The following is a 15,869-nucleotide window of genomic DNA, read 5'->3' as shown; positions in this document are numbered from 1 at the left end:
CAGTGTTGGGGTGAATGCTATCAGTCTGTCTGGAGGTGATATCAGTGTTGGGGTGAATGCTATCAGTCTGTCTGGAAGTGATATCAGTGTTGGGGTGAATGCTATCAGTCTGTCTGGAGGTGATATCAGTGTTGGGGTGAATGCTATCCGTCTGTCTGGAGGTGATATCAGTGTTGGGGTGAATGCTATCAGTCTGTCTGGAAGTGATATCAGTGTTGGGGTGAATGCTATCAGTCTGTCTGGTGGCGATATCAGTGTTGGGGTGAATGCTATCTGTCTGTCTGGAGGCCATATCAGTGTTGGGGTGAATGCTATCGGTCTGTCTGGAAGTGATATCAGTGTTGGGGTGAATGCTATCAGTCTGTCTGGAGGTGATATCAGTGTTGGGGTGAATGCTATCAGTCTGTCTGGAAGTGATATCAGTGTTGGGGTGAATGCTATCAGTCTGTCTGGAAGTGATATCAGTGTTGGGGTGAATGCTATCAGTCTGTCTGGAAGTGATATCAGTGTTGGGGTGAATGCTATCAGTCTGTCTGGAAGTGATATCAGTGTTGGGGTGAATGCTATCAGTCTGTCTGGAAGTGATATCAGTGTTGGGGTGAATGCTATCAGTCTGTCTGGAAGTGATATCAGTGTTGGGGTGAATGCTATCAGTCAGTCTGTCTGGAAGTGATATCAGTGTTGGGGTGAATGCTATCAGTCTGTCTGGAAGTGATATCAGTGTTGGGGTGAATGCTATCAGTCTGTCTGGAAGTGATATCAGTGTTGGGGTGAATGCTATCAGTCTGTCTGGAAGTGATATCAGTGTTGGGGTGAATGCTATCAGTCTGTCTGGAAGTGATATCAGTGTTGGGGTGAATGCTATCAGTCTGTCTGGAAGTGATATCAGTGTTGGGGTGAATGCTATCAGTCTGTCTGGAAGTGATATCAGTGTTGGGGTGAATGCTATCAGTCTGTCTGTTTTCTTCAGGTGTCGCTCGTCCCTCATGGAATGTTTTGTATAGAGAAAATAAACCATTTGTGACCTCACCATGTCAGAACGTTGGAATATTAGAATGTTAAAATGATACAGCAGAATGTTAGAATGCTAGAATTGGAAGCCATGAGATTAGAACCCAACAGAACAGACACGAGCCAATGAGGAGAGGACAGTCACCAGATGGTCATGCTAGAGAGGACGAAGGTGGCATTATTATTGGCCATGTCTGAAATCTGTCTTGTCTACTACTTACTAAAACTACATACTGTGTACTACTAATCGTACTACATACCATTTAGAAAGTACTGTTTAGTAAAAAACAAATGAGGTAAGCAACAAATATCAACATACTAGCCTCCTCCTACTGAGAATGCATAATCTAATGAGCAATTGCGTTGATTCCCACCATTCGTTCATTTGGGTACAGCGCGTCCCCACCCACATAAAAAATACTACAGTTTACTATAGAATACCACAGTACTTACTATAGAATTCTATAGAAAATGTGGTATACTGTAGAATACTATACTACACACTGAAGTATCCCTCGATCATGTGTAGTATTTACTATATAATGTTGTAGTATACTGTAAAATACTATAGTAAATACTACAGTATTTTCCGCAAAAAAACACTGTAGTAAATGCTGCAGTAATGTCTGCAAAGCAAGACATCCGCAAAAACACTACACTGTTTTAAATATAGTAAATACTACAGTATTTAATTTGCATACAGTACCAGTCAAAAGTTTGGACACACCTACTCATTCCAGAGTTTTTCTTTATTTTTACTATTTTCTACATTGTAGAATAATACTGAAGACATCAAAACTATGGAATAACACATATGGAATCATGTAGTAACCAAAAAAGTGTTAAACAAATCAAAATATATTTAATATTTGAGATAAAAAATCCTACAATGTGATTTTCTGGATTTTTTTTCCTCATTTTGTCTGTCATAGTTGACGTGTACCTATGGTGAAAATTACAGGCCTCTCTCATCTTTTTAAGTGGGAGAACTTGCACAATTGGTGGCTGACTAAATAAATTTTTTCCCCACTGTATATATATATATTATGTGGGCAATTGACAAAGACGTGATCTGGAAAGACGATTCTCTTCCTTAAAAGAGTGCAGCAAATTCCACTAGGTGAAAAGCCTGATTGAGTATAACATCCTGGCATTTAAAGAACCACAAGCGGAAATTCACTTTTTTTCAGCTAAAAGACGATGCCCAGAGCTTACCCATTATGGAGGACTAAAAGTGCCACAATTAAATAAATAAATACACCATTAAATAATTACTTAAATGTGTCATTAATTAATTAAATGTGTCATTAATTAATTAAAATTAGAATTAAATACATAAATGTGTAATTAAATGTATCATTAATTAATTCAAATACCGATTCATTTTATGTAAAATACATATATAATTATTTCACTATTTACATTTACATTTCATGGTCCTGCGTTGGAGTGATTCATGAATTACTTAAAACTGTCAAACTGACCCATCAAAAGTTGGTAGGCGGAACCTAACGCCTGATTGGTTACCCTCTGCATCAAGCCAAAACAAATCAATTCCGGATAATGGATTGATGCAGAGCTACTGAACACATTCCAATACACTGGGTGGCGCTATTCACCTCTCGTTGGTTTAGTTACACGGTTAAACAGTACTTTCATTGCAACGGCTAAAAATCAAGAGAAGACTCGGTCCTGCTAGCCCCAATGTTGAGACGCTGTGTGAGGTGCAGGACAAAATGTCTAAAAGTTGCCCGGAGCTGCTGAGAGAAGCAGCGAATTTGATTGAGGAAGCTCTGAGCAGAAGTCCAACGGCTCCCGCGGCACCGGTGACTCCGGCAGCTCAGTCACAGCAGATACCGGCCGCTCAATCACGTACACCTGTCCAAGGTAAGCTAAGTAATTTCATGTTAGCCAGGTGTGCTACTATTTAATGATTCGGGACACACGTGTAGGTTAAATTAGATTGACTCGAACATGTATTTGCATGCGGTATTATGATGCTTCGTGCGTGACACGTTTATTGTTAATGGGGGGGGAAGCATAAACCTAGCTAGTTCGCTAATCGGCTAAATGGTGTTAGCTGGCTTGAGCATCCCAAGATAGAAGTAGAGGCTGTTTTAGCTGACTGGTGACCATTGAGCTGTTACGTTTTTCTGTGTTGCAGCGGAGGTAGCAAGGCTCTTTGCGCCATATAACATTGGAGCCAGAAGGAATATGACGAGACGACCAGCACAAGTCCAAGTTAGCCGAAGAAGCTACACACACACTGTCTGTTGTTTGGCTGACCACAATGCGGATAAAATTCCAAGCGTACTGTTTAAAGCTGAACTTCTTACTTCAGGACTTGGAGAGCAAAAAGTAACATTTTCAGGTCAGTGCGAAACTAGGCATTTACCAAAAGTAAAAAAAGTTTGTACTGTCTGTGGCTTGTTGAAATTATTTGCATTTCTTTTTATAGTGACTCAAACTTAATTGGTGTTCATAGTGTCAATAATAGTTATCACAGGCTTATTTGCTTAATTTAAGGTGAGGTGAGTTATGATTTTGTTTTGTTTTTTTCTCCAGGGAATGACCACGATCCCATGGTTATAACAAATAAACTGATGGAAGTGTTTCCGAAGCTCCAACAAGGGGGGAGGCTTTGAATTTCTAAAACTTGTAGGATCTACTCGCAGTCTAAATCTTGCGTTGCTTCAGTGTCCCAGCACTGGATACACCCCTTGCCTATCTGAAAGATCCATCGACGATGATTGGACAGGCTACAATCTACATACGTCCACTTCAACAGGATCTACCCTTAGATTGTGTACATACATTTACAGAGACTTAGTTTAATACATAATCAAAACAAAGATTACTGGTGACTTTTAATCATTAATTAAAAGCCATTTGTTGTTGTTGTTGTTAGGAGAGCTCACGTCCTGCCTCTGGTCCAGTCATCCCCTGCATCACTTGTCAGAAGGAAGTTCCCTTTTCAGAGATGAAGCTGCACAGATTGAGCTGCAATGGGTATGTACTTCTTAAAGCAATGCAAGGGTAGCATAATTTATTTTCTTTGGGAATATGTCTCTCTTATTGTTGTGCACACAAATAAGCGAGTATGACCATCATTTCAATTGTGTTAACTTCAAGGACACCCATGCAGGAATCAGAAAGAGAACAAGAGGGAGGCCAAAGTGAAGAAAATGATAGTGAGACAGCCCTAGTCAGTGACAGTGTTCCAGTGAGGCCTGAAACATCAGCTGAGAGTGCAGTAGTACCGGCAGTGATTGTCAACGAGGAGTTGGATCGCAAAGAAACAGACAGTGGTTTGTGTCATCACAATAGTGTTGCTATAAGATTGTGTGTAACTGAAAAGTTAATAGAAAGATAACACCTGTAGGATATAATTAGATAAGATAATACAGTTACAGACAATAACATGCAACTGGGTTTTTCTATTTTTCTAATATTTAGTTGTAGTTGTTTAGTAGTGCTGTTTTTATGTCAACTCAGCGTTGTGACAGGTTCTGAAGATGTTGGGTCTCACGTTTTGTCAGTGAAATGAACAGAATTTTCCTCCTGTTCTGTAGAGTGAGAGGATATCTGTATATGCAGGTAACATGCCAACTCACAATATGTCTCTCTGTAATAGATAACTTTATTGTTGTTGTTTGTTTAGAATGTAAGCTTATTAAAGAACCCACTCAAGCTGCCAAAGTTTTCAAAGAGAATCTGCTAAGGGAACATGCAACTGGGAAACCACTTAGAATGAAGATGGATGTAAGGGACTCTGAAGAGGACAGGGAACGGGAGCTTCTCTTATTCTATAAACAGCAGCAAGAATGGGCATGTCCACTTCATTGTACTCTGGTTGGTAAGTAATATAACATTTATAATATAAATACATCAGTACAGTTTATACCACTCAAGTAGCTTATATGTAATTGTTAAATGGGAGAATGGAATGCACAAAATTATATAATTGATAAAAATGTTATATGTATGTATGTGAATATTGTGCACAATATACTCTTGTTATCTGGAATAATCAATATTAAGGATGCTATTCTAGAATTACAGCCAATAGAAGTTTTTCTCCCTTTCTTGTTAAATGTTACCAAATCCAGTTACCTGTATTAGGCCGCCACTTTTTTTCCAGTGTTATTATCAGTATTTTATTTCAGGTGATGTTGCTATCGGAGAGGGAGTGATGCGGTACTTTATGACAACAATCATATCCAAACTCCAGTTTGGATTCAGTCTAGATCTTGGTAAGTATCTTACTAATTTTTTTGAAGGTTAATCCATCTATAAATTGCAGAAATGTCTGTCTGTAGCGCATGTCTCTCAGTTAGTCCGATGGATTTCAAACTTGACAGGTGTCTTGCTCTGGTCACGAGTAAGTGCAGTGCCAAGTTTGACGACGTTTGGATAAACGCAAAAGATAGCGTTACATATATAGGTAAAAGAAGCACACATTGGCTTTTGCCGCTCTTGCTGCTTGCCATTCTCACACTGCATGCAACGCTGACTGAGCACCTGTTTGTGTCGTGACTCACTCTACACCGCCTCTCTCTATGCGCGCGCACACACACACACGCGTACACGTACGTTCTGGTGGTTGATGAACGCGGATATGTGCTGTTTAGCGGAGGGCCGGTGGGCAATGTTTTGTGTCAGGTAAGTCTGTAGTAGGGTATACAGGGGAATTGAATTTGAAGTGGTTTGGGGTCCTTCTGTAAGTCATTTTGGAGTAGGCTACAATTTGGTTTAAGTGAATTCTACAAGCAGCAATACCACAGGCCAAGTAATCGCCACTAGTATGATGTAATATATCTATCTATCTATCTATCTATCTAACTATCTATCTATCTATCATACATTTTTATTTAATGTATTTAAGAGGTTAATTGTTGTGACTTTATTCCCTGCTCTCTTGGTACTTTACAGGAGGAATGGGCCGAACACTGCTATTTGAGGGTGAACCTGACCATCTTGTTCCAGCAGCATCAGAGGCACTTATTGAAAGCAACCTCTTCCGGGTTGCAGGAAGGATGTTGGGCCACACCTTTCTGCATGATGGTCCCCATGTCACAGGACTAAGTCCTGCTGTAATTCATGTACTGTTCAATGGGGACCCTGAAATGGCTACTGTTGTTACAGAAGAGTGTCCTGATCTGCACATCAGGAGCATCATAGAACTGGTATGTAACCTAAAATAAACTTTGCCATGTAAAAAATATTGCTTGGGCAGATATAATAACTTGTATGGTCTTAATTCTAGCTTGAACATGAAGATCTTACACCGGAACAGAAGGACACAGTTTCAGATCTTTCCATGTCTTGGGATCTTCCGGCAGTCACCAAAACAAATCGGAGATGGCTACATAACAAACTTCTACTCCATGCAGTGAGTTCCTGCTGGTTAAGTGACAGAATTCATCGCTGTACTTGTTGAAATTATAGAATGTGTTGTGAACCCTGGCTTGTTATGTTAACACGAGAGTTTAAGTACTAGAGTTTTAATGGATTTTTATAAAGCACTTTATTGTGTTTATTAACATTTTTCCTACTGTGCCAACTTTTGTCAAATTTGGGTTAAGGATTTGGGCTGTAATATGGGTCGGTCTGTCTCTTAGGTCGTTGGGAGGACCATGCGCCAAATTAAACAGTTGAGAAAGGGACAGAAAGATGTGATGGTATGGCCCCTGCTGACATCTAGGCCGGATGTTGTACCACTTCTTTTCCCCAAAATGGCTGAAATGCAGTTCACACCCCAGGTAAGTCAGTAATTTAGTTATATTTGTGACTTAACTTGATGAATTTACGTGTATTTTCAATGACTGAGATGGATATTTTTCCATTTTCTAAGAATTTGATCTGCATAGTCCTTCACCAAAATAAGTTCTCCCTTTTTTTTAAATTACAATTTTTGTTTTCTTTAAGATGCTCCTAGAAAAAATCACATGGCCAGTTGAGGACAGTGATGATGAAGACTTTGACTTAGACACCACCTGCCGCATCACTGGCTTTCTAAGGATGTTCATTGAAACAGGTATAAACCTTATTTTCTCTCTTTACAAATGCTTCTATGTCTCATGGATAGATATGATCAATTACAGTTGAACTAAATGTCTTTAATCCATTTTATGACTTTTAGCTTCATCAGGTACCCTGGCCCAGCTGCTGACATTCTGGGTTGGCTGGGAGATGCTTCCTCCTGAACTGAGAGTGGAGATTTCTGGGGGGAACCCTTCCTACGTCCTCCACATGCTTTGAAACCCTAAAGCTGCCAGCTCATTTCAAACTCTACATGGACTTTGAGAAAGCACTTGTCGCTGCCATAAAAAGTACTGGATTTGGGCTTGTTTAAGTTTTTTCAGACGTCAATTAGGGCTGGGCAATATTTTAATATTATATCTATCGTGATATAAGACTAGATATCGTCTTAAGGTGCTTTTCCATTACCAGTACCTACTTGACTCGCCTCGCCTCGACTCGCTGTGCGTCCGTTTCCCATTGCAGATTTTAGGACGAGGCGAGTAGGTACCATGTAATGGAAAAGCACCATTAGATTTTGAAGAAGTGTAATATCGTTACATGGTAAGTTTAGTCTTTTCCTGGTTTCAAAGGCTGCATTACAGTAAAGTGATGTCATTTTCTGAACTTACCAGACTGTTCTAGCTGTTCTATTATTTGCCTTTTACCACTTAGTCATTATATCCACAATATGATAGTTATTTATCCGAAATCTAAATGTGGAAGATATTTTGTGAATGCACCAATTGTCAACCTTACAATATCGTTGCAATATCGACATCAAGGTGTTAGGTCAAAAATGTGATATTTGATTTTCTCCATATTGCCCAGCCCTAATGTCAATGCATACACAGTTCAGATGAATTGACACAAGTTCAGTGTCTTTGAAAACATTAACACACTGTGCAGTAGTTGACTTTTTTTTCTTCCATTTACTAAAATCAAACTGTTCTGCACCTTCAGTGCTAACAGTACAGCATTCATGTTAGTCATTCTGTGGACCATAATGAGACAGGAAGCTTCAAAGAAACAGCTTTTTTCCTTTCTTTTAAAAGGAAAGTAAACTTTCAGTTTTTCCTTGCTTGTTCTAACACAACAAATAAAAACATGGGTTGGACATCAGTCTAAGATTCTTGATAACACTTCCACAGTCTCTACATATAGTCTAAGTGCATCAGTAACAGAAACTCCTGGAGCTGGCAAAATTGCAACCTCTTCATCTGAGAGCTCACGGGCCAGCTGAACCTCGGGGACTGACACAGTGCCTCGATGAAGGCAGTGAGGTCCGTTCCAATCGATCCCATATTCTTCAGGAACCTGAATGGATGACAAGCATAATCAGTCTTGTACTTAAAACTAGTTTGACATGTCCTTACACAAGATTGTTATTTTTGGTCACCAAGGCAGTGAGAAATGAAATGTTACTTATTCAGTTTTTTAAAATAATACAGCTTTGCATAGTATGCACTGTAGAAACTACAGCTCACAGGTTGATGTCTTTCCATAAGCGGGCTTCCTTCACCTTTCAAAGGGGCAGAGCTCCAAATTAAAAATACATTTAAATAATGCCCATATTATTATCTACTCACTTGGAACATGCACACCTCTTGCATTCAGGTGACCACGCATTAGCTTGTAGCCGGTGTTTGGATGACTTCTGTGAATTTCACTTACAATACGGTCTAACTCCTCATCATTCACAGCTGAATAGAGATCTGTCTTTCTGTACAAACAAGAAAAACACAACATCAAGTAATGTTACCTTAAACGTCATATTCTTTCCGAGTGTATGAGAGCAGCAATTCATAAACAGAAAACTCATGAATTTAGTGTAAATACCTTAAACTGTATTGTTGCATGCGCCTCCTGATGGTCCTCTTTGACACACCGAACATCGCTGCAAATTTGAACTGCGGGAACTCCACAAAGAAGTTGATGCTCCAGAACTGCACTCGGTATGTCAAACGCCAAACGCCCCGGTCCCTGTGTGTGTTGGGCCTGAAGTGCCCTGGTACCAGAGAAGCGGTGGACAACTTCTTCTAGATTTGCAATCACTCTGTGGTCGATATCTTCGTCGGAAAGTGCGGAAATGACTCCAACAACTTCAATAAGTTCCTCTGCTTTACTAGCTACATGCTCTGGGTCAGCAGGTCCTGCTTCTACATCCTCTGCTAAGTTTAAAATGTCTCTAACCAACTCCCTGGAAAGTTCACGGAGATCCTCCATTGTCTCTATCCAGGTTGGCCTACTCTACTTCAGACCAAAGCAATGGATCAGACTAGATTCGCGTTAGCCCCGCCCACTGACTTTGATGGGTCAGTTTGACAGTTTTAAGTAATTCATGAATCACTGCAATGCAGGATCATGAAATGTAAATGTAAATAGTGAAATAATTATATATGTATTTTACATAAAATGGTATTTGAATTAATTAATGATACATTTAATTACACATTTATGTATTTAATTCTAATTTTAATTAATTAATGACACATTTAATTAATTAATGACACATTTAAGTAATTATTTAATGGTGTATTTATTTATTTAATTGTGGCACTTTTAGTCCTCCATAACCCATGATGTTTCACAACAATTGAAGTCAATAAGTCATTGTTTTAGTCAAAGTATGATATATTTGGGCTTGAAGTGGGAAATCCGAAGTGGGGACTTTGTCAATGCCTTGCGTTTCACCAATAACTTTTCAGCTCACGTTTTGTTTCAGAGCTGGGTTTCATTTTAATGTTACCACCCACCAGCATGGCACTGTTTATTTTGCATTTGTGTTTATTATGGATCCTCATTAGCTGCTGACAAGGCAGCTAAATGAAGGCCACACCTCTACTACCACATATCTACAACACAAAATCCATGTGTACGTGTGTGTAGAGTGCGTATGTTATCATGTATGCATGTGTCTGTGCCTGTGTGTGTGTCTCTTCACAGTCCCTGCTGTTCCATCAGGTGTATTTGTATCTTTTATATTTTAAATCTGATTCTACTGCTTGCATCAGTTACTTGATGTGGAATAGAGTTCCATGTAGTCATGGCTCTATGTAGTACTGTGCGCTTCCCATAGTCTGTTCTGGACTTGGGGACTGTGAAGAGACCACTGGTGGCATGTCTTGCAGGGTACCAGAAACAGCTGCAAAGTTCTTCCTCTTCCTGACTGAGCTGAGCCAAACAGCCTTGTGTCCACTTGGTCACCTGAGCCATGGAGTAAATTAAAATAGGGGCAAACTGATGTTTTCCCCTCCACTTCTTTTCTACCAGAAAATGTACATAATCCATTGGATATATAATAATAATATAATATGCCATTTAGCAGACGCTTTTATCCAAAGCGACTTACAGTTATGCGTGCATACATTTTTGTGTATGGGTGGTCCCGGGGATCGAACCCACTACCTTGGCGTTACAAGCGCCATGCTCTACCAGCTGAGCTACAGAGGACCACAATATATATATATATCTTGTTAGTCATTTAGCAGACGTATATAAAAAATAAATAAATACATGTAATAAATAAATAAAAAATATATGACCGTTTTATAAATTGAACAATTGCGTGGCATGATTGCATTTTGAAACCCCACTTCCCCCCGTCGCCCCAAGATGAATGGCTTTGACCAGTAGTCTTGCTTCACTACACGCTTCACTGATTTGATTGGTGCAGCTAGAAATCAAAAGTGTCTATCCTACAGGCACCCGGGAAAAAAAAAAGTCAAGGAAGTTGGTAACTATTTTGTTGTGCTGTAGTTACATTTGTATTGGTGTTTCGTGTCCGATTCGCTCATTGTAGCCTATCATTTCACTTCCCCTGTGAGAACCATTAGCACGGGCTGACTTGGCTTTGCTGTACCACAGCCGAAGCCTGCCAGCAGCCTACCTACCAAAGGTTGCACCGTGTCCATTAGGAGTGGCAGGTAACCTAGTGGTAGGGGAGGTAGGTAACCTAGTGGTAGGGGAGGTAGGTAACCTAGTGGTAGGGGAGGTAGGTAACCTAGTGGTAGGGGAGGTAGGTAACCTATTGGTAGGGGAGGTAGGGGAGGTAGGTAACATAGTGGTAGGGGAGGTAGGTAACCTAGTGGTAGGGGAGGTAGGTAACCTAGTGGTAGGGGAGGTAGGGGAGGTAGGTAACCTAGTGGTAGGGGAGGTAGGGGAGGTAGGTAACCTAGTGGTAGGGGAGGCAGGTAACTTAGTGGTAGGGGAGGTAGGGGAGGCAGGTAACCTAGTGGTAGGGGAGGTAGGTAACCTAGTGGTAGGGGAGGTAGGGGAGGTAGGTAACCTAGTGGTAGGGGAGGTAGGTAACCTAGTGGTAGGGGAGGTAGGTAACCTAGTGGTAGGGGAGGCAGGTAACCTAGTGGTAGGGGAGGTAGGTAACCTAGTGGTAGGGGAGGTAGGTAACCTAGTGGTAGGGGAGGTAGGTAACCTAGTGGTAGGGGAGGTAGGTAACCTAGTGGTAGGGGAGGTAGGTAACCTAGTGGTAGGGGATGTAGGGGAGGTAGGTAACCTAGTGGTAGGGGAGGTAGGTAACCTAGTGGTAGGGGAGGTAGGTAACCTAGTGGTAGGGGAGGTAGGTAACCTAGTGGTAGGGGAGGTAGGTAACCTAGTGGTAGGGGAGGTAGGGGAGGTAGGTAACCTAGTGGTAGGGGAGGTAGGTAACCTAGTGGTAGGGGAGGTAGGTAACCTAGTGGTAGGGGAGGTAGGGGAGGTAGGTAACCTAGTGGTAGGGGAGGCAGGTAACTTAGTGGTAGGGGAGGTAGGGGAGGTAGGTAACCTAGTGGTAGGGGAGGCAGGTAACTTAGTGGTAGGGGAGGTAGGGGAGGTAGGTAACCTAGTGGTAGGAGAGGTAGGTAACCTAGCGGTAGGGGAGGTAGGTAACCTAGTGGTAGGGGAGGTAGGTAACCTAGTGGTAGGGGAGGTAGGGGAGGTAGGTAACCTAGTGGTAGGGGAGGTAGGTAACCTAGTGGTAGGGAGGTAGGTAACCTAGTGGTAGGGGAGGTAGGTAACCTAGTGGTAGGGGAGGCAGGTAACCTAGTGGTAGGGGAGGTAGGTAACCTAGTGGTAGGGGAGGTAGGTAACCTAGTGGTAGGGGAGGTAGGGGAGGTAGGTAACCTAGTGGTAGGGGAGGTAGGTAACCTAGTGGTAGGGGAGGTAGGGGAGGTAGGTAACCTAGCGGTAGGGGAGGTAGGTAACCTAGTGGTAGGGGAGGTAGGTAACCTAGTGGTAGGGGAGGTAGGTAACCTAGTGGTAGGGGAGGTAGGTAACCTAGTGGTAGGGGAGGTAGGTAACCTAGTGGTAGGGGAGGTAGGTAACCTAGTGGTAGGGGAGGTAGGTAACCTAGCGGTAGGGGAGGTAGGTAACCTAGCGGTAGGGGAGGTAGGGGAGGCAGGTAACTTAGTGGTAGGGGGGCAGGTAACCTAGCGGTAGGGGAGGTAGGTAACCTAGTGGTAGGGGAGGTAGGTAACCTAGTGGTAGGGGAGGTAGGTAACCTAGTGGTAGGGGAGGTAGGTAACCTAGTGGTAGGGGAGGCAGGTAACTTAGTGGTAGGGGAGGTAGGGGAGGTAGGTAACCTAGTGGTAGAGGAGGTAGGGGAGGTAGGTAACCTAGTGGTCGGGGAGGCAGGTAACTTAGCGGTAGGGGAGGTAGGTAACCTAGTGGTAGGGGAGGTAGGGGAGGCAGGTAACCTAGTGGTAGGGGAGGTAGGGGGAGGTAGGTAACCTAGCGGTAGGGGAGGTAGGTAACCTAGTGGTAGGGGAGGTAGGTAACCTAGTGGTAGGGGAGGTAGGTAACCTAGTGGTAGGGGAGGTAGGGGAGGTAGGTAACCTAGTGGTAGGGGAGGTAGGTAACCTAGTGGTAGGGGAAGTAGGGGAGGTAGGTAACCTAGTGGTAGGGGAGGTAGGGGAGGTAGGTAACCTAGTGGTAGGGGAGGTAGGTAACCTAGTGGTAGGGGAGGTAGGGGATGTAGGTAACATAGCGGTAGGGGAGGTAGGTAACCTAGTGGTAGGGGAGGTAGGTAACCTAGTGGTAGGGGAGGTAGGGGATGTAGGTAACCTAGTGGTAGGGGAGGTAGGTAACCTAGTGGTAGGGGAGGTAGGTAACCTAGTGGTAGGGGAGGTAGGTAACCTAGTGGTAGGGGAGGTAGGTAACCTAGTGGTATGGGAGGTAGGTAACATAGTGGTAGGGGAGGTAGGGGAGGTAGGTAACCTAGTGGTAGGGGAGGTAGGTAACCTAGTGGTAGGGGATGTAGGTAACTTAGCGGTAGGGGAGGTAGGTAACCTAGTGGTAGGGGAGGTAGGTAACCTAGTGGTAGGGGAGGTAGGTAACCTAGTGGTAGGGGAGGTAGGGGAGGTAGGTAACCTAGTGGTAGGGGAGGTAGGTAACCTAGTGGTAGGGGAGGTAGGTAACCTAGTGGTAGGGGTGGTAGGTAACCTAGTGGTAGGGGAGGTAGGTAACCTAGTGGTAGGGGATGTAGGTAACCTAGTGGTAGGGGAGGTAGGTAACCTAGTGGTAGGGGAGGTAGGGGAGGTAGGTAACCTAGTGGTAGGGGAGGTAGGGGAGGTAGGTAACTTAGTGGTCGGGGAGGCAGGTAACCTAGCGGTAGGGGAGGTAGGTAACCTAGTGGTCGGGGAGGCAGGTAACCTAGCGGTAGGGGAGGTAGGTAACCTAGTGGTAGGGGAGGTAGGTAACCTAGTGGTAGGGGAGGCAGGTAACCTAGTGGTAGGGGAGGTAGGTAGTTAGGGGAGGTAGGTAACTTAGTGGTAGGGGAGGTAGGGGAGGTAGGTAACCTAGTGGTAGGGGAGGTAGGGGAGGTAGGTAACCTAGTGGTCGGGGAGGCAGGTAACCTAGCGGTAGGGGAGGTAGGTAACCTAGTGGTAGGGGAGGTAGGTAACCTAGTGGTAGGGGAGGTAGGTAACCTAGTGGTAGGGGAGGTAGGTAACCTAGTGGTAGGGGAGGTAGGGGAGGTAGGTAACCTAGTGGTAGGGGAGGTAGGTAACTTAGCGGTAGGGGAGGTAGGTAACCTAGTGGTAGGGGAGGTAGGGGAGGCAGGTAACCTAGTGGTAGGGGAGGTAGGGGAGGTAGGTAACTTAGCGGTAGGGGAGGTAGGTAACCTAGTGGTAGGGGAGGTAGGTAACCTAGTGGTAGGGGAGGTAGGTAACCTAGTGGTAGGGGAGGTAGGGAAGGTAGGTAACCTAGTGGTAGGGGAGGTAGGTAACCTAGTGGTAGGGGAAGTAGGGGAGGTAGGTAACCGAGTGGTAGGGGAGGTAGGGGAGGTAGGTAACCTAGTGGTAGGGGAGGTAGGTAACCTAGTGGTAGGGGAGGTAGGGGATGTAGGTAACCTAGTGGTAGGGGAGGTAGGTAACCTAGTGGTAGGGGAGGTAGGTAACCTAGTGGTAGGGGAGGTAGGGGAGGTAGGTAACCTAGCGGTAGGGGAGGTAGGTAACCTAGTGGTAGGGGAGGTAGGTAACCTAGTGGTAGGGGAGGTAGGTAACCTAGTGGTAGGGGAGGTAGGTAACCTAGTGGTATGGGAGGTAGGTAACATAGTGGTAGGGGAGGTAGGGGAGGTAGGTAACCTAGTGGTAGGGGAGGTAGGTAACCTAGTGGTAGGGGATGTAGGTAACTTAGCGGTAGGGGAGGTAGGTAACCTAGTGGTAGGGGAGGTAGGTAACCTAGTGGTAGGGGAGGTAGGTAACCTAGTGGTAGGGGAGGGGGAGGTAGGTAACCTAGTGGTAGGGGAGGTAGGTAACCTAGTGGTAGGGGAGGTAGGTAACCTAGTGGTAGGGGAGGTAGGTAACCTAGTGGTAGGGGGGTGGTAACCTAGTGGTAGGGGGTGGTAGGTAACCTAGTGGTAGGGGAGGTAGGTAACCTAGCGGTAGGGGTGGTAGGGGAGGTAGGTAACTTAGCGGTAGGGGAGGTAGGTAACCTAGTGGTAGGGGAGGTAGGGTAGGTAACCTAGTGGTAGGGGAGGTAGGTAACCTATTGGTAGGGGGGTAGAGGTAGGTAACCTAGTGGTAGGGGAGGTAGGTAACCTAGTGGTAGGGGAGGTAGGTAACCTAGCGGTAGGGGAGGTAGGTAACCTAGTGGTAGGGGAGGTAGGTAACCTAGTGGTAGGGGAGGTAGGTAACCTATTGGTAGGGGAGGTAGGTAACCTAGTGGTAGGGGAGGTAGGTAACCTAGTGGTAGGGGATGTAGGTAACTTAGCGGTAGGGGAGGTAGGTAACCTAGTGGTAGGGGAGGTAGGTAACCTAGTAGTAGGGGAGGTAGGTAACCTAGTGGTAGGGGAGGTAGGGTAGGTAACCTAGTGGTAGGGGAGGTAGGTAACCTAGTGGTGGGAGGTAGGTAACCTAGTGGTAGGGGTGGTAGGTAACCTAGTGGTAGGGGAGGTAGGTAACCTAGTGGTAGGGGAGGTAGGGAGGTAGGTAACCTAGTGGTAGGGGATGTAGGTAACTTAGCGGTAGGGGAGGTAGGTAACCTAGTGGTAGGGGAGGTAGGGGAGGCAGGTAACCTAGTGGTAGGGGAGGTAGGGGAGGTAGGTAACCTAGTGGTAGGGGAGGTAGGGGAGGTAGGTAACCTAGTTGTAGGGGAGGTAGGTAACCTAGTGGTAGGGGAGGTAGGTAACCTAGTGGTAGGGGAGGTAGGTAACCTAGTGGTAGGGGAGGTAGGTAACCTAGTGGTAGGGGAGGTAGGTAACTTAGCGGTAGGGGAGGTAGGTAACCTAGTGGTAGTGGAGGTAGGTAACCTAGCGGTAGGGGAGGTAGGGGAGGTAGGTAACCTAGCGGTAGGGGAGGTAGGTAACCTAGTGGTAGGGGAGGTAGGTAACCTAGTGGTAGGGG

The 15,869-nt window shown here is 44.5% G+C and overlaps 1 protein-coding gene and 2 long non-coding RNA genes across 5 annotated transcripts in view; 2 read left to right on the top strand and 1 right to left on the bottom strand.

Annotated features, from left to right (window-relative positions):
- The window catches only part of LOC121534260 (zinc finger protein 501), a 644,805-nt gene that overhangs the window by 260,455 nt on the left and 368,481 nt on the right, over positions 1-15,869 (bottom strand). The window lies entirely within an intron of this gene.
- On the top strand, positions 2,644-4,668 carry LOC123482799. 2 transcript variants are annotated; one of them, XR_006657931.1, is made up of 4 exons: positions 2,644-2,898; positions 3,176-3,382; positions 3,920-4,020; positions 4,144-4,668. It is a non-coding gene; the product is annotated as an uncharacterized LOC123482799 (long non-coding RNA). The 2 variants fall into 2 exon arrangements; XR_006657932.1 differs by lacking the exons at positions 3,920-4,020; positions 4,144-4,668 and adding an exon at positions 3,577-3,649 and having other exon boundaries at positions 2,645-2,898.
- LOC121553884 lies at positions 4,678-6,625 on the top strand. The gene is made up of 4 exons (XR_006657933.1): positions 4,678-4,867; positions 5,178-5,264; positions 5,944-6,197; positions 6,278-6,625. It is a non-coding gene; the product is annotated as an uncharacterized LOC121553884 (long non-coding RNA).

Source organism: Coregonus clupeaformis, chromosome 38, assembly GCF_020615455.1.
Source record: "Coregonus clupeaformis isolate EN_2021a chromosome 38, ASM2061545v1, whole genome shotgun sequence".
Classification (NCBI taxonomy): Eukaryota; Metazoa; Chordata; class Actinopteri; order Salmoniformes; family Salmonidae; genus Coregonus; species Coregonus clupeaformis.
This window is presented reverse-complemented; position numbering and strand designations above follow the sequence as displayed.